This window comes from Fukomys damarensis, unplaced genomic scaffold, assembly GCF_012274545.1.
Source record: "Fukomys damarensis isolate Sample0158 unplaced genomic scaffold, DMR_v1.0_HiC HiC_scaffold_20, whole genome shotgun sequence".
NCBI lineage: Eukaryota > Metazoa > Chordata > Mammalia > Rodentia > Bathyergidae > Fukomys > Fukomys damarensis.
Window position 1 is genome coordinate 19,673,112 of NW_022900932.1, and position 24,027 is coordinate 19,697,138.

At 49.6% G+C, this 24,027-nt stretch overlaps 1 long non-coding RNA gene across 1 annotated transcript; it reads left to right on the top strand.

The window, feature by feature from the left end:
- The first annotated feature begins 2,288 nt into the window (after window positions 1-2,288).
- LOC104849676 lies at window positions 2,289-24,027 on the top strand. The gene is made up of 5 exons (XR_776826.1): window positions 2,289-2,366; window positions 2,610-2,816; window positions 3,545-3,728; window positions 20,527-20,625; window positions 23,863-24,027. It is a non-coding gene; the product is annotated as an uncharacterized LOC104849676 (long non-coding RNA).

Here is a 24,027-nt window from a genome sequence, read left to right on the forward strand (position 1 = left end):
AGCTGGCTTTACTCAGCCTGTCTGGGGCTCTCCCTCACAGACTTGCGAGGTTGTGGACTGCTGGCATCAGACAAAGCCAGCAGGTCTGGCTGGGATGATGGGTGGGAGCCATTCCCTGGAGCTGTCTCAGAGCCCTGGGGCCACTAGTAGCAGGGACACGGCCACCCGGCTTGTGGCTCCTGGTCAGTGGAGGAGAATCTGAGCGAAGGGCCAAGAGGGCCAGAAGAGTGCAAAGTTACTCTGCAGACCGGTGGTTCCAGTAAACCCAGTACCAGCTCTAATCCTGGCCCTTCTGGCATCCTGTAAGACCCTGAGGAGGTGGCTTTCCCACTCTGAGCCCCACCTTCCTAACATAAAACACCAGGCTGACCAAGCTGACCTCCCCAGGCCCTTGCACCTGGAGGTCTCTGGGACAGGAATGTCAGCCCCAGGGAGGCTGGGGTCTCCTTTAAACCTGACCCTGGAAATGACTGTTCCCTCTGAAAAAAGCTAAGTACTTGTCAGCTCCTCTCATGGGTAGACAGTGTCCCCTGCCTCGGCCCCAGAAACACACAGCCAAGCTCACTATTCATTTTTAGTGGGAAACTAGGGCTTTGGGTACAGACGGGGCGGGATGTGGAAGGGAGTGGGCAGGATGGGACTGGGCCTCCCCTAGGTGCTCTGGCTCTACAGCTCCTGGGCCTGGGGCCCCAAGATGGGTTCCAAATCCATGAGGTATTAAATACCCCCCATGTAGATCCTTCCTTGGGGCAGAGCCACGTGGCAGCATGGAGCACTCTGTGACAACCCACAGCCATGTCCCCACTGGTGGCAGGAGGTGGGATGGTTCTCTCTTCCCTCTGTGTCAAGCATGGCTCCACTCTACCTCCACCTTTAGGGACAGCTCCCTGCTCTGCTGATGCTCTACAGAGAGGCTGGGCCAGGGCCAGAGCCTCAAAGGCAGAAGCCCCTTGATTCTGATTCTGAAAATACAACAAACGCACAATGCCGCATTTACATCTATACAGATGCCCACCTGCCTGCCTTCACTGTCGGCCACACTCAGGTGTGTCCCTACCCAGGAGTTCCCAAGACCCTCAAGGCCCAAGGCCACAGTGCAGGCTCCCAGTGTGTACTCAAGGGTCTCATCTGTCACCCACTGCTGGAGGAGAACCTGGGATCCTCTTTGCTCAGGGAAGACACGCAGCCAAGCAGCCTCTGAGAGGCTTTGTCTCTTTGCCCTTCCTAGCCCCTTGCCCCTGTGCAGGGAACCAGGAGGACCCAACCCATCCACGGTGCCACCTTGTCCTTACTTGGGGATCCACACAGGTAGCCCTGGGCCTAGGTGCAAGTCGTTTATCTGAGGGGTAAGCCCAGGAGGCTTGTGGAAAGCATGGGGTGAGGGAGAAGGTAGCCAAGGCAGGAAGGAGCATGTTCACGAGCAGGCTCTGGCTCACTCCTGCTTGGAACCTTCCAGATGACATTTGCAAAACCAACTCCACTACTCAAGGGGCAGGGATGCCCCATATGTACCCACCTGCTCTCATTCCGCACAGTGTGAGGGCTGTCACCCCCTGGAACATCTGTCCTGCTCCCTGAAAGCCAAGCATGTGCCCTTAGCCAAAGAATTCCCTCCAGAAGAGAGACACGGGAACCATCCCCTGGAGCCAGGTGACCACAGGAAGCGGGAACTGAAGAGGGCCATCCAGTGGACTGATGGTCTTTTCCCAACCTCACCTTGACCGTGTATAAAGATTGTGGTGTAAGATCCATGTGCACTCATGTACACACACGCACGTACACACACACCACCCATTCTCCCTCCTCCCCTCACGTGGTCCTCTCTGCTCCTGACTCCTAGTTCACTTTCTGTCCTAGAGAAGCTGAGGACATGGGCTTCCACCTCTGAGAGTGGCTCGTCCACTGGGTGACAAGGGAGCTTGGCTCCCACAGCTCTAGGAGCCCTTGGCCCCTAAAGCCTACCCCTGGCGCTTGGCTCTAGGGTTCCAGTGCCTGGCTCCAGCTCAGTGTATCGACCACAATCCCAGGCTTTGAAGCTGGAGACTCCCCAGGCAGACAAAGGGTCGACTGCCAGGTGGGGGAGTCCTGGGGGTGCCAGCCCAGGTGTGTGGCGATTATCTCAGAGGCTTAATCAAGGTGCCTTGTCCCCAGCTCTGCCGGTGATGACTACACCCCACCCCTCCCGACACTTCCCCACGCTGGCTGCCAGGATGGCACCTGCTAGGCTATGGAACCCTTCTCTCCCCCAGCTGGCCTCCTTTTGTGCTATCACAAAGGGGACAAAGCAAGGACCACCTGGTGAGGGGAAGACCTCGGGGCTCCCTATTTCTCAGCTGTGACTGTGCTCCCTCGGGTACATGTTGGAGGTGGGTTGAAACTGCCTCTGATGCTAGAACTTTGTCTGAGCAGGGGTGCCATAAAGAGATGAATAGACAGAGGGATGGTGGCCCAGGGTGAGCAGCGGGATCAGAGGGGACCCATCCTGGCAGCTGTCCAAAGTTAGATGCTCCTGGATGTGGGTGCCCAAGACCAAGGCCATGCTGCTCCCTGAGCTGAGAGCTGAAACACCCTCCCCATGGACTCTGACAAGGTTTTTATTTGTCCCCAAGGCCCACGTGGGATGTGCATCGAGCCCAGCCTCACTTTTTACAGAAGCAGCTGGGGAAGAACACAGCTCAGAGAAGTTGGAGTCAGCTGTGTGCACTCTGCATGCTGAGCCTAGACCGGGCTGGGATACTGTCCCGTGCCACCTTTCTTGCTGTTCTTGCAGGATGCCCTCTGTAGTTTGGGCGTGTGGACTCAAGAAGGAGGAGGAGGTTAGCAGGAATCGGATGGACTAGCACCCGCTTGGGCCAATGTTAGACAAACCCTCAGCTCCCATTCTAATTCCCGTCCCCTTCTAAACTGTTTCTGAGACTGCCACATGGCAAGGTTGCTGACTACAACTGGTATGAGTGCTGTGGATGTATGACGCAGTGGCTCTGAACTTTTCTCTAGTAGTTGGGGTGAAAGAAAGGAAGAAATGGAGACAAAGAGAGAGAGAGAGAGGGAAGGGGAGAGAGAGAAGCTGCCAGATTGCTGCTGGGCCTCAGGTCTCCCCTGGAGAAGAGTTAGAGACCAAACAGAGAGAAGCTGGTGTCTCTGGTGGAAATGCTGAGTGCTGGAGGCCAGCCTGCTGGGCTCGTCGCCTACTGGCCATTAAGATGAGCCATGGCTTCCCCAGGACCATCATTCAGAGTTGGGGATACGGGAGAAGAGGGAACCCATTATTCACAGCTAAAGAAAGACTCATTACTTTGCACTAACCCTTGGTTGGTATTGAATATACCATCACTCCCCTCCTAACAAATGGCTTCTCAAGGGTTTAATTAACTTCTTAGCACCCATGGGCAGGCAGCCTGGCCCCCACCTCTGGGCAAAGCCTGAGTCAGCCATAGTGAAGGCCAGGGATGGTCTTCAGGAGCTGTGTCCCTGCTGGGCTGGACCAAAGAAGGGAAGGTGAAGGCCTGGAACGAGGAAGGCCATGTGGTCAATGTGCCCCCAGATTACCCAGCAAGGAGGCATGAGCAGGCCTGGAATCCAACCTTGAGCAAAGAAGCGGAACAGCCTTTTCAGAGCCTTGGCCTTACTTCCCCCTCACAAAATCACCAGCTATGAAGAACACACAGCGCAGGGCGATTCCGCAACTATTGGGTTACCTTGATGAAGACCCGTGGTGAAGCTAGCCTGTGAGTAAGTCCTTCCCAGTCCTCCTCTTCATCACACTCCTTGGCCCATCCTGTCTGTCAGACTCGCGCCATCTCAGTGAGTCCTTATACAGATCCTATGAGGCGGGTGTTTCTTCCCGATTTTCAGATAGGAAATTGAGGCTCAGAGGGATTGAGTAATTCCCCAAAGGCTATTCTGGCTCTCTGGAGAAGAGCTCATGTCTTTGGACTTAACCATTTCCCTGACTGGGAGACTGAGGACTTAGCGATGGTCACTCCGTTCACACGTAGACTCAAACTCCTGGCTGCTAATTCCACGCCCAGTGGAGGCCCTTTTGACCACATTCCATAGCCCATCATCACTGCTTCATTACCCATGGCTTGACCTTCTTTCCCTGCTGTGGGACCAGGCCCCCAACCCCCTGAGCCACATTGAGCAGGTCCGACAGACAAAGGGGGGCCCTGATCTGTCACTGTGTTGTGGCCCAGGACAACCCCACTGCTCCAGCCTCCATTTCTTCATATAAAGATGTGCCTTGCTGACATTCGTGAGAATTAAATATGTGCTCAAAAACACTTAGCCCAGGGTCTGCCACCACACAATGCATTAAATAGCAGTTTCATTAGGACAGGCCTGGAATCCCCACCTCTTCCTGCACCCTGCTATGGCAGCTCCCCTACCCAGGAGGGCTTGTCCAACACCTCCCTCAATTCAAATTGGGACAGAGAAGCCCTGAAGGACATCAGATGCCAGAAGAGAGCCCTTCCCCACCCACAGGGAGCACAGGCTGCCTCTCCGGCTGCAGGCTAATTAATTGTCAGGGGCTGACAGCAAAGAGAGGCTGTGCTTCTTGCCGGCAAGCCCAGAGCAATGATGGAATAATGGGCTCTAATGCACTGGCCTTCTCCAGGGACCTGTCTTTCATCCCCAACAAAACTAATTAATGATAGCAATAAATAAACCAAGTCAGCCCTCCCTGCCCAGAATAGGCAGGGTGCTTGGAGAAAAGCCTGTTGCTGGCTGGGTCAGAGTGCCATGGCCCAGGGTCTTCTGTGGGGTTGGAGGTGTGACTGTGATGTCACGTGAGTGGGGCAAGAGGAACCAGGCCCAAGTGAGCCACTTGATCCCAGGCTGAAAATGTGGGAGCTATGAGTCAAGCCAGTGTGTTGCCTGGGACTTTGCAGTCCTGAGATATTAAGCCCATTAAGAGCAAAAGTGTGTAGTCTATAAGCCAGGGAGAGCCACATTACCTCCTATGGCTTGAGGTGGATGGATAACACCAGGAAGATCCCAGCCCTAGCCCTCAGGTTAGTTAAGCTGTAACACAAAAAGCATGAATGTCAGGGATGCAGTTCAGTGGTAGAGCACTTGCCTAGCATTCAGCAGGCCCTTGATTTGACCCCCAGCACTGCAAAACAAACCAAAGGAACACCAAAGCCAAAACCAAAACCAAGCCCAAACTAATTAACAATAACTAAAAATTCCCCCAAACACTGTCAGTGGCTCTCAACTTTGAGCAGATATCAGAATCCCCAGATGGTTTGAGGAAGCCCAGACTATGAGCCCTGCTCTAGCCTTTCAGAGTCAGCTAGGCCCAAGAATTTGCCTTCCTACCAAGTTTCCTGGGGTTGAAGAAGCTGCTGATGGGAAACCCTATTCAGGACCAGCATTCTAACTGATGGTCAAAGATGGATTCCCATCCTGCCTCTGTGTCCATCTGGCTTGAGGTTCCTGGCTTCTCCTCTTCAGGCCTCAGTTTTCTCCCTCTATAAATTACAGTAGTGTGGGCATGTGTGAATGTGTATGGTGGGGCAGGACTTCATTGCTCTGGGGTCTGCTGTACCCTTTGAGGCAATGCAAGGTTGGCTGGCAGCATGTAACACTGGGCCATTTTACGCGGGTGTTGTGGTCCTTTTGGCTAATTGGCTCCAAGGAGAGGAACGACGAGATCACAAAAGAACCAGCACCTTCTCAGGAGCCCCCACCTCCATGTAACCACAAGTCCCAGTCAGTATGGAAAACTTTGCCCTTGATGCATCCCCCACCTCTCCTGCACACCCCCAGTAACAGACAACTCACTGTCTCCCATGGCAGGGTATCCCACCCCAAAGTCATAAAGAGTACTTTTGAGTTGTTTATTTGTTTTTACTGCAACTTCAGAATCTAACTCCTCGTGATGTACTCCCTTGGCCACCTCCTCTTGAGGCTCAGTCTCCTCATAGGTCCTGTCCAGCACTGACATAACACCTGACAAGGAGACTGGTCTCTACCACCCATTGCTAAGAAACTTGGAAAAACCACTGTGCACCTCTGAGTTCCAGTTGCCCTCTGGGATGGGTAGAGATGAGATAAGAGGTGAAAATGGAAAGCACAGTGTAAAAAGGAGAGGTTCTAATTACAATGATGTAATAACAAGGTCTTGCCTGGGTGGCGTCAAGCAGGAATCCTGTTTCCTAGCCAGCTGGTTCCTAGGTCTCTAACTGCAGGTAAGAATGTAGTATAGCTCCTACCATGGCATGAGAAGCCATGCCTTTCTATAGTCCTCTTCCCAACACCCTAAGGCCCGTGGCCAGTGCTCTGGAGCCAAAGCCAGAAGACCAGCTGTCTGCATCCTCTGTGTTCACACCCTCAATGGCTCGGGCCCTGGCTCCAGTGTCTCTAGGCAGCAGCTTAGTTTGTAAGGACCTCACAGTGACTGAGTTCAGCAGCAGGTCCTGTGGAGACTCCACCCCCTCTGCATAAAGCAAAGCCATTCAAGCAGGCAACAGAAGTGAAAGCAGACTGAGCAGGAAACATCTATTGAGTGGATGCTGGTGACTCAGAGTCACTGCAAAAGGCTGGAAATCAGTGTCCAGACCACATGTCAGATCAGTGTGAGGAGGACACTGCCACTGAGCCCAGGAGGCTACTTACTTCTCCACCTCCCAGGCTATAGATTGCCCTTCGCCACCCCTGGGGTGCTGCTGTAGACACTCACCACCCAGGGTGGCTTCTTCAAGGTCCTGCTGATGTGCAGCATGGCCCATCTAATTGGCAGGCCTCAGGCAATGGGTCTGCACCCAGGCTGCAAAGGAGGCTGGGAAGGTGAGAAGCTCGATTCTTAGCTTCTATAGCAACAGATAGGAGTGGAAAATTCTCCAGATTCAGAAAGAAGGCTCAGATGTAGGGCAGGAAAACAACCTAGTGGCCACTCCTATCCAGGGAAACTTGCCTCTTGGCACCTTTATGAGGGGGCGTGCTTTTATTTTCATCATGCCCACTGTTTTTCCAACAAGAAAGCTGAGGATGGGGAGGATGCCCACAGGCATGCAACTAGCAAGAAGCAGATGGTGTCTTCAGCTTTCCATCACTATAACAAATATCTGAGACAGCCGACTTAATAAGAGAAAAGGTTGACTCATGGTTTTGGAGGTTTTAATCCACGGTGAGTGGCTCTGTTGCTTTGGGCCAGTAGGCAGGATATCATGACAGAGAGAGTGGGAGAAAAGCTGCTCACCTCATAGCCAGGAAGCAAAAGAGAGAAAGAAGACAAGATGAGGGTCCCACAATCCCCTTTGAGGGTACATCCTTAGAGACCTGAAGATCTTCCACTAGGCCACATCTCTTAAAGGGGAAACCTCCCAGTGGCACCATTCTGGGAATTAAGATTTTTAATATGTGAGCCTTTGGGGAACATTCCAGAACCAAACTATAGCACAGACCCTGGGCTTGAACTAGTTTGTTGGGCCTTGGGCTTATGGTCCTGTAGGTCTTTACTCTTCATGTTCTGTCTTAAGCAAAAATGACTCAGCCATTGTCCTCAGGAAGCAGAGGAAGCATAAACTGTGGGGATGCACGGTTAATGGTGCCAAGGCTCAGAACCATTAAGCAGCCAAGAACTTGGGCATAGTGGAGTCAGCCATTTCCCTGGACATGGGGGAAGGGCAGGACAATGACTAAGAAGGGGTTCTTCTGCCTGAGCCCAAACTGCTCATGAGCTGTCCCTGTGCAGGTCCAGTCTGACTTCAGAGACTTGTCTGCAACAAGGATGCTGAGGGTGGAACACTGCCGATCTTCCCATAGGACCCCATAAAGCAAAGTAGAGCCAGGCCTGACAGCCAGTGCCAGCTGACCTTGTTAGCCACAGATTATGGCCACTTGGGATCCAGGACTGGCCTGGGGGTAGAATTCCCATGGATTCCAGCCCGGGTTTTCCAGTAGGATTGATCACCCAGCAGACAGCAAATGTATGTTTAAGTATCCATTCTTGAGTCTCACTCGGGGAGCAGGGCTCATTCAATGGCCCATGGAGGGACTTGGCAGTGGTGGTGTGCATATCGCCCAGGTGATTCACATGTATAGCCAGGATGGAGAACTCCTGGCCCTGGGATTCTGGATCTCACCTAGGCTGGGAGAGGCTGGAATGGGACCCTGGGCTATGCTCCCTCCACTGCTGTCTCAGGGACAGCTGACCCCAGAGATGGATGGGTGCCACCATGTGAACTTAGAGCAGGAGGCTGGAAAACAGAAATAAGTCCAAGGCACTCAGTGCTCCAAGACAGCTACCAAGAGGAACCACAGGCAGGTGGGAAAGTTCTGAAAGCCACCTCCTCCTTGGAAACCCCTGTACCTGACTCAGAGATATTGCCGCTCTCGGTACCTCTCACTCTGACTTTATGGTAACAAGAAAGTTGGGAAACTTCTCTGTTCAGACAGCATACTGCTCATGAACCTTCAGAAGCTCCTCATGGCTCTCAGAGTAGAGACCCAGTACCTTAGCCTGGTTTCCAAGCCCCTCCCAACCAAAAGCTCGCCACCCGCTACCAGTCACGTACCACTCCCTTTGCATATATGGAAAGAGCCAGGTGCCCAAGAGGGCTGCTGGCAAATTTAATGATGTGGAGGATTTAAAATGCTCAGCCCAGATCATGGTCTACAGAAAGTGTTCAGAAAGTGACAACTACTCTCATCAAGAACATCATCATCATCATCACAATCATCACTGCCATTACCCAAGTCACCGTCCCCAAGCCTACATCAGTATGGCAATTCCTCTCCTGTCTCGGGTGATAGCACAGACCCAAGACCACACATCTGGAGTAAAATTTAGATTCTGCCCCCTTCTGGGCATATGTCTTTGGCTGTGTCACCCTCTCTTTGGAGGCCTGGGCTGTCTCTGCATGCACAGAGCGTGAAGGTGCACGGAGACTTTTCTCAGCCACTCTCTGACTCGCACACTGCGCGTCACAGCCAGCTGGGAGAGAGCCTGGCCCTTAGCAGGGTCACTGTCCTCCCCTTCCACACTGCAGCTGCTGTGTGATGGCTGAGGCCTCCTTTAATCGTTGGATCAGCCTCTCGCCTGTTCTGGGGACCCACTGGGCTGAGGGCTGAGGCAAACCCCACCTGAGGCCCAGAGCCTGGGCTGTTGGCTCTGCTGCTCTTGGGTGAGAGCTCAGGCCTCTGGGCCCCTGTGCCTGGGGGAGGGATATTTACAGTTTAATAACTGGCCTATCGATTCTCATTTATATGCCGCCAATGGGGCTTTCCAAGGAAGTGAAGGCGAAAGGGCCATGTTTGTAAATAAGTCCCCAGTCAGTCGGCCCATCACTCAGCCTGCCAGCCTGGCTCTGAGCAGGAGCCGAGCAGGGTTAATACACAGCATGCTCTTTTGAGTGGAGCCCGACCTGCGGCCACAGGTCACAGCCATCCAAGGTCTATCCCTGGGCACTGGCTGGGCTCTTCAGTTAGTGCACTTCCCTGTCTATGATCACTTTTGACTGTCTCCTTAGGAGAAGGAAAGGCAGAGTTTAGTAGCCCCACTCAATAGACACTGAGACTTAGGGCCTCGCATGTGCTAGGCAACGGTGCTACCACTGAGCTAGCCCCTCCCCAGGAGACGGCACGCTTTGCGGGGATGCCTCCAGGACCGCACATTGGACAATTCTAAGTGACTCAGTTCTGCATAACAAACACAAGATGCTGCTCTCCTGGAGATGGCTGGGGCCCAAGAGATGAAGTGGAGACACCTGGCTGGGCTTCTAAGCCCCTTCCTGCATCACCTTTGCTACCAAATTGGCTAAAGCAACTAAAGGTTGGTGGGTACTACTCAAATCTACAGATAAAACAAAGAGCAAAAAGTAGAGACCTTTAATGCAGTGGTTGTACCACCCTGACCCAAGATCACTGCTTTTTCCACTGTTTTCCAGTATGCTGCCTTTTCCCTTCCACAAAACTGAACAAACAGGAAATCCTTTTGTCTTAGCCTAAGTCTGGGTGGCAGAGTGCTCTTGAGAAGCATGAGTTTGGATCCAGATGGCCCCAGAACACAGGGCTGAGATGTGAAGGTGTGGGCTTACCATGTGGAGGGAATTTCTAAGGGCTGACAAGCGATATGGCTCCTTTGAGAGGTGGTGATCTGTCACTGTGAATCTGTAAGTTCTGATAGGGTGCTGACTGCATGAGTGTAGGAGGGATTCTGCCTCCAGTGAGCCTGGATGCAGACCAAACAAGCTTCAAGCTCCCTCCCAGCTTTGAAAGTCCAGGCACTTACAAAAGAGTGGGCCAATTACTACAGATTCAAGCCAAGAAACACCTTATCCAGACCTCCTCCTGGCGCTAGGCATAGCAGGTACCAAAAGTGAGCCGAGGAGACAGCTGCTTTCTAGAAGAGAGCAAAGAGCACAAGAGGCAGCAGATGTCTCCCCCCTGGCCCCATGGACAAGAAGGGGATTGTGAGGCTGGGAGCAGAGAGCCCCAGGCAACCCCAGAGAGGCAGCCACATACTGTGACGCATGGGGACGTTGGAGACTGGGTTGGATGGGCCTTGGGCATGCACTTTCTCCTGAGCCCCAGGGCTTCATCTAGGAAAGGAGATGACACTGCTTTGAGGACAGCTGAAGGGTTAAGTAGGAGCTGGTAAAGGAGCCACCATGACACCACAGGTAAACAGCAACCGAGTCTCTGCTGACGAAAACAAGAGCTGACATAAAAATCCATGTCTCCTGTGCAAACTTCAGCTACATAATTCCTTTCTGCTTGTCCAGAGGAGGCCAGCTCAGACTTTGGGGTCTGGGTGGGAAGATATGGGGCCCTGAGGGAAGGACATGGTCAGGACAGAGAAAGGGCTCCTGGCTAGGACCTGTTCCCACCCCACTCCTCAGACCAGGGCTGACTGGAACAATCCACCAACATCTTCCCCTCCTCCAGTTCCAGCTCCAAGAAGCACCCCTCTTCTGCTGCACGAACCTCATTAATGGGGGGAGGTGGGAAGAAGGATGGAGGAGGGCTGTAGATGGCCTTTTCCACCTTCCAAAGTGTTTGGAGGTTTCCGAGATAATAATAGCAACAGAACCTGTTACTGAACAGGTCCCAGAGTTCTGCCCAAGTCTTCTGCTCAGCACAGAGGCAGAACTGCTCCTGCGGCTGTCCATCTGGCCAGCTGCCTGGCTCCCAGCTACCTGCTGATGGACCAACTGACGGCTGCAATGATGGGCTGACCCAGCAGTGGCTGACTGGCTGGCCCGGGGATCGGTGGGCCATGTCGGTGCCTGGCTAACACAGGGTTTGATTAGACACACATGGAGTGACTGAAGACTGTTCACTGACTTGCTAACTCATTGACATTGTGCCTGGCCAATGAATCGTCTGACTGATTGATGTCACACCCAGCCAACAGACTCATGGGTTGTCTGACTGAAGACTGTCTTGCTGACTAACTGGCTGATGTAGAGAATGGCTATCTGACAGGATGGTCCTGCCTGGCTGTTCTATCACAGGCTACTTGTCTCACTGACTCTCTCTCTCTCACTCCTGGTCATTCTGACTGACCGACTCACTGACTGACTGGTTCACTGACTCATATGCAGATGACTGAGCACTCTGGGCACTGATAGGCCTTTCACACCAATCCTCATGGTGATGACTGTCAGTGAGGTCGGCTCATAATAACTAACTGCCTGACAGCACTGACAGAAAACGTGACTGAGCCACTGACCGCCATACGAATAAGCCCACGTGCTGGCTGCTTGGAAGCACACAGGCCTGAGCGGAGACAGCCAGACTGACTGGCTGGCTGATAGACAAGCGGCTGCTTAGCCACCGTGCTGCTGCTGGCCGACCTGGCCATTGACAGATGGCTGACACACTGACCAAAAGCATAGCTGCTGCCTGCTGTGCCCACTGACAGCCCCACGGCCGACAGGCATCCTGACTGATGGATGGAGGTATTTTTAGGGGCCTTTTCGGTTCCTTGCTTTTTCCTGCTTATGACTCCTTCTCTCCCTGCTTGGCTTTTCCACATCACTCTCCCTTTTCATTTTACATGTTTGTGTGCGTCTGCGAGTATGTGTGTGTGTGTATCTGTGTGTGTGCTTGCGCACCTCATACATACAGCAGGACACAGAGGACACACATGAAAGGCCCAGAGTGTGAAAATAACACGGATATCCATGCACCACCCTTACATGCACAGCCTCTACCTTCTATGTAGTCCAACCGCCTGGGCAGACCGCCTGCCACAGGTGCCTGGGCCTGGGCTCCTCCCCAGGGCTACACACAGAGGTGCTCTGGAGCAGAGGTCTGGGTAGTTTTGAGAAGACCCATGCGATTCTGATGTATGGCAAGGATGAGGCATCCTGGCTAGACCCTCCCTGTGTCTTTCCTAGCCTCACCACCCGCAGTGTGGCCTGGACACATGGCATCAGCCTCTGCTGGAAGCTTGGCCAAAACACAGAGTCCTGGCCCTGCCCAAGGCCCACTGCAGGGACACCAGTGCACACCAGCATAGTCCCACCCCCCGTGCAGGGATGACCACTGTCTCCAGGTCAGCTCTTCAGCCCCTTCGCTTTCTTTACAGTGACACCACACGTGTGTACCCTGCTCTGCTTCTTTCCGTCAGTGACACCACTCTGTGCACATGCCCCTTGGCTCCACAGTGTGTTTCCTACATGTTTCCATGTGTACAACCACGATGCCTTCATTTTTCATCGCTGAATAGTATTCTAGTGTCTGGATTTACCACCAATTATCCATTCTGAAAATGGACAATGGGCTGGTTTGAATTATTAGGGTATCATGGGGAGTCTGTACATGTACATAACACATCTTTATCTTTTTGTATCTTCTTTCCCCACCCTACTTCCCTCCATCTCTTGGTCCCCTTCTCTTTTGCAACAATCCTATCTCCCTGTGTGTACATGCACTGTTTCGCTCAGTGGCCCTGTTCATGCTTCTCTGTGGGGTGGCCAGTCAGTGGGTCTCAGATCCAGGAGGATATGCAAATGTTAGTGTGTTCAGCTGTGTCAAACTGGCCCCTGCACATGCATAGAACCTTGTTTATCCTCCCTGCAGTGACAGCCTGGCTCTAAGACTGTGACCTCCTGCCTGTGCTCCCTCTGCCCACCCAGGGGGACAAGCACAAGCACAGAGAGGGTGTGACTCTACCCAGGAGGCCGGAAAAGGTGTTATAGAGAATGTAACATCCCAGGCCTTAGAGAAAAATGTCTGTCCCTTGCCCCTTCGCACATCTGGTGGCAGCTGGCAGTCTTTGGTGGTGGCCACATCACTACAACACCTGGCTGTGAGGTCTTACTGCCCTCCTTCCTTGCTGTGGAGTCTCCTTCTGCCTTACTCTTAAAAGGACATTTGTCATCGGACGTAGGGCCCACCCAGGTAATCAAAGATGACATCCATATCTCAAGACCCTTAACATAATTACATCTGCAAAGACCCTTTCTCCAAATAAGGCCACATTCATGTGCTGGGTAGGATGTGGAGATCTTTTGGAGGCCGCCATTCACCCTACTACCCCGGGCTGACCACCCACACAGCAGCTGTGGGGAGCACATTTAGTCAAAGTGTGCACATGCGCCATCGGGAATGTGGTGGGGGGGGCACATGGGGAGACAGTGAGGCTGGAGCAGAGCTGGCACAGGCAGTAGAGCCCCTGTTGGCCTGGTGGAGACATCTGGTCATTTTCTTTCTACATACTATGGAGCTCAGGCAGTTTTCAGTATGGTTACACACATCACGGACCCATGATTGGGTGGTCATGTGGAGGATGGGCCTGAGGGAGGTCAGGGCCAGTGAGAGATAGCGAGGAGCTGAACTGGCCAGTGGCTGAGGGATTCTGAAAACAAGATGCTTTAGAGATCTCTTCTGGGGCAGAGCTGTCTGTGAAGAGAGAAGGGCAGGCAGCCAGGTGCACTGTGGTTTTCTGACTTAGGGTACAGGATGGATGGGGTACCTGGGGAAGGGCAGGTAATGTCAAAAACAAGAAGAGAAACCAGTTTGCGGTGGATTGGTTTTGAGGCTCTTGAGGAATTTCCCAGTACAACTGTCCAGCCCTGTGTATATGTGAAGTTTAAGAGTAATGGTGGGAAGAAGAGTTGGAAGGGCACCATCTACATGAAGGTGATGCTTGTTAAACAGGGAAGACATCATGAAATATTAGCCTGGAGCCTGGAGGGGAGGGGTGGTAAACCCTGCTGGGAGTGCGAGTGAGGTGGTCCCAAAGTCAAGGTGCTGGCTTCAAGTGCTGGCCCCTGTGCTGACTTGCAGTATGGCTGTGGACCCTCCTGAGCCTCTGTCTCCAAAGAGGGCACCAAGCAAGAAGATATAGACGTATTTATCACCTCCCACAGGGGCTGTGTCCTACTGCCCACCTGCAGGCCACTGAAGGTCAGGGGGCCATGGGAGGGGACCCAGACCTGAGACCCAGGATGAGCTTTTTGGCAGCCATGGTCCTGCTGCTGCGGACTTCTATAAAGGAAAGCAATGAAGGAAGAGAGGAATAAGGGGAAAAGGGAAAGAAATAAGAGGAAAAAAGAAAGAGAGGGAAGATCTGGAGGTGGCTGTTGATGCCAAGAGGAGCCAGAGCCCTGGCTCCTACTCTCAAGAAGCTTCTGTTCTGATTTGGGAGCTCATGGTGCATTTGGTGGAAAGGCCCAAGCTTTGTTGCTAAGCAACAGGTGAGCAATTTAGAACAATTGTCCCTTATTTGGGGAATAGGTTCCAGAGCATCTGTGGATGCCAAAATCTGCAGAGGTTGAAGTTACTTATGGAAAACGGCATGAAATTTGCATATAACCTAAGCATATCATCCTACACAATTCAAAGCACCTTCAGATCACTGATGTGGAGTGAAAGTCAGTGCTGTGTAAACAGGTGTTATGCCATATTATTTTGGGAATAATGACAAGGAAAAAAATTCTGTACTTGTTCAATATTGAAACTATTTTTCCAAGTATTTTCTATCCAACCAAGGACAAGAAATCCATAGATAGGAAAGACTATACTCAGGAATGCAGCCATCAGTTGTTTGGCTTGGCCCACCTGAGAGGCTTTTTAGAACTTTTATTTTACTTTTAAATTATTATACAGTGCAATTAGCACACAGATCCATGAATTTTTCTAGCTTTGTTGAAGTATAGTTGGAAATTACAATGCATATATTTAAACTGTCCAAGCCAGGTGTGGTGGTGCACTCCTGTACAGCACTCGGGAGGCTGAGGCAAGAGGATCGCTATGAGTGAGACCAGCCTTTTGTTGAAGTATAGTTGGAAATTACAATGCATATATTTAAACTGTCCAAGCCAGGTGTGGTGGTGCACTCCTGTACAGCACTCGGGAGGCTGAGGCAAGAGGATCGCTATGAGTTCGAGACCAGCCTGGGCTACATAGCGAGTTCCAGGTCAGTCTCAACTACATAGTGAGACCCTGTCTCAACAATCAAACAAACAAACAATAAATAAATAAAACTGTACAACTTGATTATTTTATATATATATATATATATAACTATTTTACAAATTCTAACATATATATAGACTTGTGTGAACACCACCACAATCAGGTTACAGAACAGTTCTGTCACTTCCCAAACTCCCTCGTGTTGTCCCTTTCTAGTGACATCCCCATGACAGCCACTGATCTGCTCTCCAACATATAGTTTCATCTTTTCGACAATGTCATACAAATGAAATGATTCAGAATGTAGCCTGCTAATTCTGTCTTCTTTCACTCAATATAACCTTACAAATTGTTGCATGATGTCTGGAGTACTTGTGTCTTGTTATTGCTGACTAGTATTCCATTGTGTGGAGCTACCGGGACTTTTGTATCCATTCACCCACTGAAGGCTATTTGCATTGTCTCCAGTTTGGGGCAATTATGAATTACAGTTTCTATAGATATTTATATATATGCTTTTCTGTGAACTTTAGTTTTTATTTCTCCAGTCCCAGAAGTTGGATTGCTGGGTCAGATAGTAGTTGTCTGTCTAATTTTATAAGAAAATGCCAAATCAACTTCAGCAGTGGCTGCACGACTATGCATTCTTGCTAAAAATGTAGGAGAATTTCAACTGTTTTACAACCTTGCCATGATTTCATTTAGTTGTTATTTCTAATTATTATGTTGTTCTAATAGGTACTTTTAGTTTGCATTTCTCTAATGGCTAAAGATATTGAACATCTTTTTAGGCCCTTATCTGCTACCCTTATACCCACTTTGGGATGTGTTTGTCCATTTTTAGTTTTTAGTATTATTATTATCATTATTATTATTATTATTGTTATTACTATTGAATTTGGGAAGGGAAGTACCGAAGATTGAACCCCACAGCCTCATGCATGCTGGGTAAGTGCTTTACCCCTGAGCTACACTGACAGTTATTCCTTTTCTTTTCTTCTTCTTCATTTTGTTTGTTTGTTTGTTTTCAAGATAGTCTCACTAAATTGTCCGGGCTGGCTTCAAACTTGGAAGCTTTCTGCCTCAGCCACCTGTGTGCCTGGAATTATAGGTGTGCCCGCCCCACCCATTTATTGCTCTTTATGTATTCTGGATACCAGTCCTCTGGCATGTGTATCATGTCTCTCGGTCCATAATGTGCGTTGTCATGCTTTTCACGGTGCCATCTAAATTTTTATGGAGTCCAAGTTATTTTTTCTAGATCATGTTTTTGCTGACATGTTTAAGAGCTCTTTGGATGAATCTCAAAGGCATTATGCTGAGTGAAAGTTCCAGATGACAAGCATTTTCTCCCATAATTTTTTTTCTAAAAGAAGATTATGTTCTACATTTAGATGTGTGATTCATTTCAGTTAACTTTTTATAAAACTATGAGGTTCAGATTAAGTGTCCAATTACTCTAACATCATTTGTGGAGAAGACTATCCCTTCTCTATTAAATCATTTTCACACTTCTGTCAAAAACTTACTGGGGGCCAGGGATTTAGCTCAGTGGTGCTGCACCTGCCTGGCAAATGCAAGGTCCTGAGTTTGATTTCTTGGGTGGGGGCTGTTAGCCATATTTGGATGGGTCTATTCTAACCTCTCAAGTCTTTTTTCTTACTCTATGTACCTATCCTTTTGCCAGTAACACATTGTCTTGAATACTATAGCATTATAGCAAGACTTAAAATCAAGTAATGTGATTCCCACAATTTTATTTTTCTCTTTCAAAATAATTTTAATTATTCTAGCTCCATTGCCTTTTTTTTTTTTTTTGGTTTTTGAGACAGGGTCTCACTATGTAATTGAGACTGACTTCGAACTCACTATGTAGCCCAGGCTGGTCTCAAACTCGCAGTGATCCTCCTGCCTCAGCCTAGAGTGCTGGGATTATAGGCATGTGCCACCACGCCCGACCTCCATTGCCTTTCTATATACACTTTTAAATCAACTTGTTTATGTATATATTAAAATTATGCTAATATTTTGATAGGAGTTATATTAAATCTATTGATTCTTTTGGTCAGTATTGACATCTTTACCATATTGAGTCTTCTAACTAAAAAATAAGGTTAGATTTTGTATTTAATAAGTAACTATCCATTAGATCTTTCTTTTATTTCATCTTTTTAAAAATTTCATCATTTTTTTCAGTTTCAAGTCCTAAGAATTTTTTTTAGATTTAACCAAACTTTACATGTTTACAAGGCCTTTTTTCACACATGATTTGGTAATTTGTTTCTTTTTTTTTCTTATCAGACTTGCTAGAGGTTCATAGATTTTACTGAGTTTTTCAGGGAACTAGCTTTCTGGCTTATTAATTTCCCTATATTTTTAATTTTCATTTTAATTGATTTTTGCTATTATCTATATTGTTTCTTTGCTATTGCTTCTCCTATCCCCACTAGTTTCTTAAAGTGGAAACTTACATTATTGGTTTGAATCTTTCTTCATTTTAATCAAGGGTTTAATTCCATACATTTCCCTATGCATACTACTTTAAGCCACAAATGACAAGCACTGAAATTTCATTTTTTACTTTTTCAGAAGATTGATAATCATATGTGTGGCCATGGGTTTCTTTGGATTTATCCCATTTGAGATTAACTGGACTTTTTGGATCTGTAGATCGATATCTTTCACCAAGGTTAGAAGTTCTTAGCTATTATTTCCTCAAATTTTTTTCAGCACAACACACTTCTTCTCCATCTGAGACTCTGATTACATGAATAGGAAATTTTTAGTTGTCATCCACAATCTTCAAGGTTCTATTCATTTTTTCAATCTTCTTTCCCTCTCCATTATTCAAATTAGATAATTTCTATTCTGCTCTATCTTTAAATTCTCTGATTTTTTTTCCTGAGTACATTTAGTGTTTTTTTTAATTTAGTTACTGTGGTTTTCAGTTCTAAAATATACATTTTTTTATTCTTTATATCTTCTATTTCTATGTCTTTCAACTGGGCTGCAATTTTGTCCCGTGGGAAACATTTGGCAGTGTCTGGAGACATTTTTGGCTCTCACGACTGGCTGGGTGGGCTGTTTCTGGCAGCTGATAGGTTGAGACCAAGGCTGCTGGTGAATATCCTCCAATACATGGGACACCTATGATAAATTACCCATCTCCAAATAGTGGTGGTGCTCCTGTTGAGCGACCTGTTTTATTTCTTCAAGGAGACTTTCCATTTCTCTATGTTTCAAGAACGTCTATGTGTTTGTATAGAAACTGCCTTAACAGTCTTCATAAAATAGCTCCAACACCTGTGCTACCACAGTGTCAACACCTGTGATTTGCAATTTCCCCGATTCTTCCTATGTAGGATAATTTGGGATTGTATCCTCAATATTTTGAATATCCTGTTATAAGGCACCAGCTCCTGTTTAAATCTTGTCTTGATGGTTATTCAAATTTTTGTCTTTTCCCATCCATCTGTTTCTATTTACTTTACAGTGTCGACTAGCTACTTCATGCAGTCTGTTCAGGTTTCACTGTGTTCAGAGAGAGACATAAATGAGTGTACTTACTCTACCATGCCCAGGTCCAGGGGCTCTGCAATTCCACAAGCTCTGAAAGACATGAAAGTTTGCACTCATAATTGCAGACTTTCAGAACCATGTTAGTGTGATTGTTCCACCTCCACACTGCACAAGTATTTGGTGTTCAGCTGCCTGACTGGTAGCTGCCTCCACTGAGTTGTCCGATGTAACAGTGAGATCACCACCTCCCCAGGAAGTCAGCTTTAGTCTTGCTCCTTGTGCATTGAGCTTTGCCTTTCTACAGTTCTGGAGTTCCTAGGGCTGCCTCCTGTGGGCACCATCTGGGGCTGTAGCTGGAGGCCCCACAGCGCTTTATAGGCACAAAATCCCCTGTCGTTCCCCTGAAACTTACTGAAACCTCTTGTTTGTAACCCACATTCTTCTCAAGTGTGATTTATGCATCCATCATAGTCCAATGGGAAGGAACCTTGGAGTCAGATGCCAGACTATAGCAGCAACCATTAATTAAGCATTTACTCTGTAACGGATGTGATACTAACCATTTCTCAAAATTCTCTTCTTTCAAATTCAGAAGATCTTATAATGAATTAGGTTATATTGCATGTTTACACAAGTGTGTTGTGTGCATGCATTATGCTTCTACATAAAATGTGACATGAAGCATGTCTTTCTGCACCTTCATTTTTTTCTCTCAACAATATAAATTAGAAGCCTAGCGTGGTGGCGCATGCCTGTAATCCCAGCACTCGGGAGGCTGAGGCAGGAGGATCACTGTGAGTTTGAGACCAGCCTGAGCTACATAGTGAGTACCAGATCACTCTCAACTACATAGTGAGACCCTGCCTCAAAAAACAAAACAAAACAAAAAACAAACAATATAAATTAGTATTTTATTATAAATTATTATTCTATTTCATTATGCATAGCATATGGTTATACCATAATTTAGACAAACAGAAATACCCTCATAATTTGAAAAACAACCCTCTCTCGATGGACATTTAGATTTTCCCCAATATTCTCTTTGTTTGATTAATTTTGGGAGAAAAACCCCAGTAGTGGATTCTCAGCATCACTGAAGGAGTTGGGGCCACTAAAGTGGGGTTCTGGTGGATGAGAAATGCAGACTGTGATTCTTGGTGGAGGGAAGGCTGAGTGAGAAGGGAAAAGCCGAAAGAGGAAGAGAGGAGGGAGGGTAAGAGAAGGGGTGGAGGACTCTGTTTCGGGAGGCATTGCGATGGAGCTGGGCCAACCCCAGGACACTTGGGCGTTGTGCAGGAGTTGGGGGAGGGGATGCAGGATGGTCCAAGTCTGTTCCAAATTGTCACACTCCTCATCTCCCTGTACTTTCCTCCCCTCCATTCCTCTCTCCCTCCCGGCATGGGAAACTCAAGACAGAATTAATAAAAGCAACAGATTGCTTAGAGATGGAGAGCGAAGGATGGAGACAGTTTGGGGCCATGATATTTCCCTCATGTGCAATAATCTGGTGTTAAGATCTGGAATAAAACCCCTTTCCTGGAGCCTTTATTAATATCAACTCCTAATGCATAATTACCTGGTGGCCCTGGGACTGATGCTAGTGTCACCCTGCTCCACTTCTTTTCCCAGCCAGGACTCCTGGGCCCTGGGACTGCAGGAGGGCTGAGATACTAGAGGGGAACAAGGACCGGCTCCCAGCATGGTGCTGGGGACAGGCAGCGGCAGGAGGTGAGTTCCCTGGCTGTCTGGCCGGCCCATCTCCACCTCTGGCGCATCTGACTTCCAACTTCTTCGCCTGAGAAAAGGATGGGGCGCTACATAACCTGTCCTCTTCTCCAGTGGTGGGATGCTTGTCCCTACAGGGTAGAGCCTTAGCTCTGCTGTGGTTGTCCTTCTGTGGAGGCTGAGTGACCTTGCCAACCACTGTTCATCTCTGACCTTGGTTCCCTCAGCAGGACAATAAGGAAGTTATCTTGAGTTTTCCTCTGTTGCTTGTCCTCTGAGTCTGTGTTGGTGTCAGAAGTTCCAGCATTTTCAAAAACAGTCTGGGCAAATGAAAGACCAAGGATGGGAGTGTTCTGAGAGCCCTGGTCCCTAGGGTCCCTATATTAACTATGGAGCTATTCTGATTGCAGTCCTGGCTCCAGCAGGATATACAGAGGGAGGAAGCTCCTCATTGCTCCCTCCACCAAGCTCCCGCCTGCCACAGGGACCTTGCACCTGCTGTTTCCCTGCCTGGATTGCTGTTCCCTTCCCTCTCATTTCTTACTCTTCCTTTAGAACTCAGGACAAACATCATCTGCTTCGGGAAGCCTTCCTTGACTTCCCTATCAAAATCAGATCCATGACGCCCAATAGATCTGCTTCACGGAGATTCTGAGTAGAAAAAAGTCAATGACACAAAAAAAGGGGCTCTATTTTTCTGTAACTGAATTTAAATTTTGCCATAAGTCCCCATTCTTCCAGGAGGCTGAAATGTAATCTAAGACAATTCAAGATTCTCCTGCTCTATCTGGGTCCTTGGCCATTTGTGTGGAGGAAAGAAGGGTGGGTCCCCAATGTCTCAGTGCCAGTAGCGAGACAGACTGTCACTTAGTTGCCGGCATCCTCATGCCAGCCCCTCCCCACCCCTCACTGCATTTTCATTGGCCTGGTCCCACAGCCCTTCCAGGTCCCCTGCCACCTGCTTCCATCATGGGACAATCGCCACCCCCGGTAGAGTGTTGCCCTGTTGGGTATTTGATTAATGTCTTTGGCTCTGGGGCACCGTAAGCTCCACTCACTTGCTGCTTTGGGGTCACAATCGCATGGTTCTGGTGCTGGCACACTGTGTGTGCTGCTCTGGTTGTAGCCTGCCAGCTCGCACGCCCTGTGACCATGCCTGTCCCGGAAGTTTCTCATTTAGGTCAAGCCCTTTGCCTAGCCCAGGCTCTCCACAGCCCGCAGTGAGATGCAGCCCCATCCTCCCAGCTGAAAGCAGCCCCTCTGGGCCAGGGCCACACCACTCACATCTGCCTCAGGGATGGGCCTGAGTGTCTCCAGCAGGGCCGGGGATCAGAGGCCTGTAGTACCAGGATGAGGCCGGCTAGGCCCTCCCAGAGCCCCACTAATGGCCTGGGCTTCTGCCCATCTGCCCATGGCGAAGGGTAAGGAAATGGAGCACCCACAGGGTTCCCCATAAACCAGGCTATGTCGGTGCTCCGCCAAATTCTGGTGAGCCAATTGTGTGTACCTCTTCACCACCCCGACTCCTCAGTCTTCACCAGGACAGCAGCCGGACATCTAAGGCCCAGGAAGGGAAGGGACTCATCAGGAACACACAGGCAGCCTGGCGTGAGACCTTTAGCTTGGGTCTTTGGAGCCCTTTGCTTCAAGACCACTGTTTCAGAGCCCCTATTTGGCTCCCCTCTCTGGCCACCAGGCCAGGACACAAGCTCTCAAAGCAAGGGTCCTCTAGCTCCAAACCCATGCTGGTATCACTAGTCCTCAGCCCTGCAGCAGGCTCAGCCATGAGCTTTAGCAGCTGGACTAAAAGACAGCTCGCACTGCCCCTGGCTGGGCTGGCCTAGATCTGCAGGAAATAACTCCCTCTGGGAGAAGTCGTCCAAATGCACCACCTCTCCAAGCATAGCCTGGGCCGACCCCCACCCTGAAGGAGAGAGGTCAAAGGGGACAAAGCGCTTTCCTGCTGCCCTCAAATGCAGCCTGTTCTATCCAGGACAGGTCATGCAGGATGGAAGGTCCTATTTCCACTCTGCTTTGCCCCAGAGTCACCTAGACAGAGTTGTTCCTTTTCCCACACTGCTTTTTTCCATTGGGTTAAAGCAAGGGCTTTGGACCCAAGAACCTGAGTGACTCCTGACCCAGACACTTCCCAGCATTGTGACCTTGGGTTGGTCATCTTTTCTCTTTGATCCCCATCTACTGAAGAATGGTTTTGTGTTTTTGTTTGTTTGTTTGTTTGTTTGGTACCAGGGATAGAACTCTAGCCCTTACACTTGCAAGGCAGGCAGCAGAACCACTGAGCCAAATCCCCAGCCCCCAAAAAAAAGCCTCTTCATAGAATATTCTCTGCCCAAGTGCTCAATGCCAGACTTCCCGTCTCTATATGATGAAGAGAGTGGTGGACGCTGCCTTCAACCTGCCAGGATTCAATATTCCTTTCACAGAGGGTAATGGGGAGCCATGGAAGTTTCTAGAGCAAAAACATAGCCTCCCTGGAGTGAATCCCATCTGTTGTTACCCAATTGCCAGTCAGAGGGGATCTGAAGGGGGAAGATTCCTGTGAGCTGGGGCTCAGGGGAGACTTCCTCTGAAAGCTGGGTGCTGACACATGTCCTGACACTCCAAGGGAGCTTTGTCTACAGAGGCAAATACTATCTGCTTCTGTGCCTGGAAGAGTCGTCTCCAGTTCCAGCTTCCACACAGTGTGTCTACCAAGTGTGCAGCCAGTGGCCCATGAACCACTGAGATCCTGAGATCACAGCACAAGGGCCAGCAGTACACGGGTCAGGGCAGGAGCTCTTTCCTAGGGCCCTGGGGATTCTATGTCAGCCACCCATTGCCTCCTTTTGTTCACAGAGGATCAGAGGGGGGAAAAGTACCAAGCTGCACACTGTGTACATTTCCTGGCCAAAGCCAAGGTGCTGTGCCAGGGCTGGGCTTGGCAGGTCCCTGGTTAGCTTAGCGATTCATTTGTCAAGCCTGACTGAGGGCCACACTTTTTGTATCTGTGTCTATCTCCACCCACCTAGCTCTCCGTCTGCCCCACTGAAAGTCCCCATTGCGCTGGAGGGGCTGCTATGAGCATCAGACAGGAGAATGGATGCAAACTGCTCAGCCCCGTCCCTGCGTGTGGCTGACTGTCACTGTGCGTGTAGCACAGAGCGTCCCAGAGAGCACCTCAGTGGGATGTGGGGTTGGGGAAGAGCCTCCCTCTCAGAGCCCCAGTTTCCCTGCCTGCAGAGCTGCCCTCCAGGATGTGTAGCTCCAAGACGCCAGGCAGCGATTTCTGCACAGGAAGAAGGACGGCGGACAGGCCTGTGAACATGATCTCCTCTCCCTTGAGGGAGGAAGCTCCCGCCAGTGCGGCTGGTGATTAATAGGCTCTGAGCACCCCAACCCCTGTCA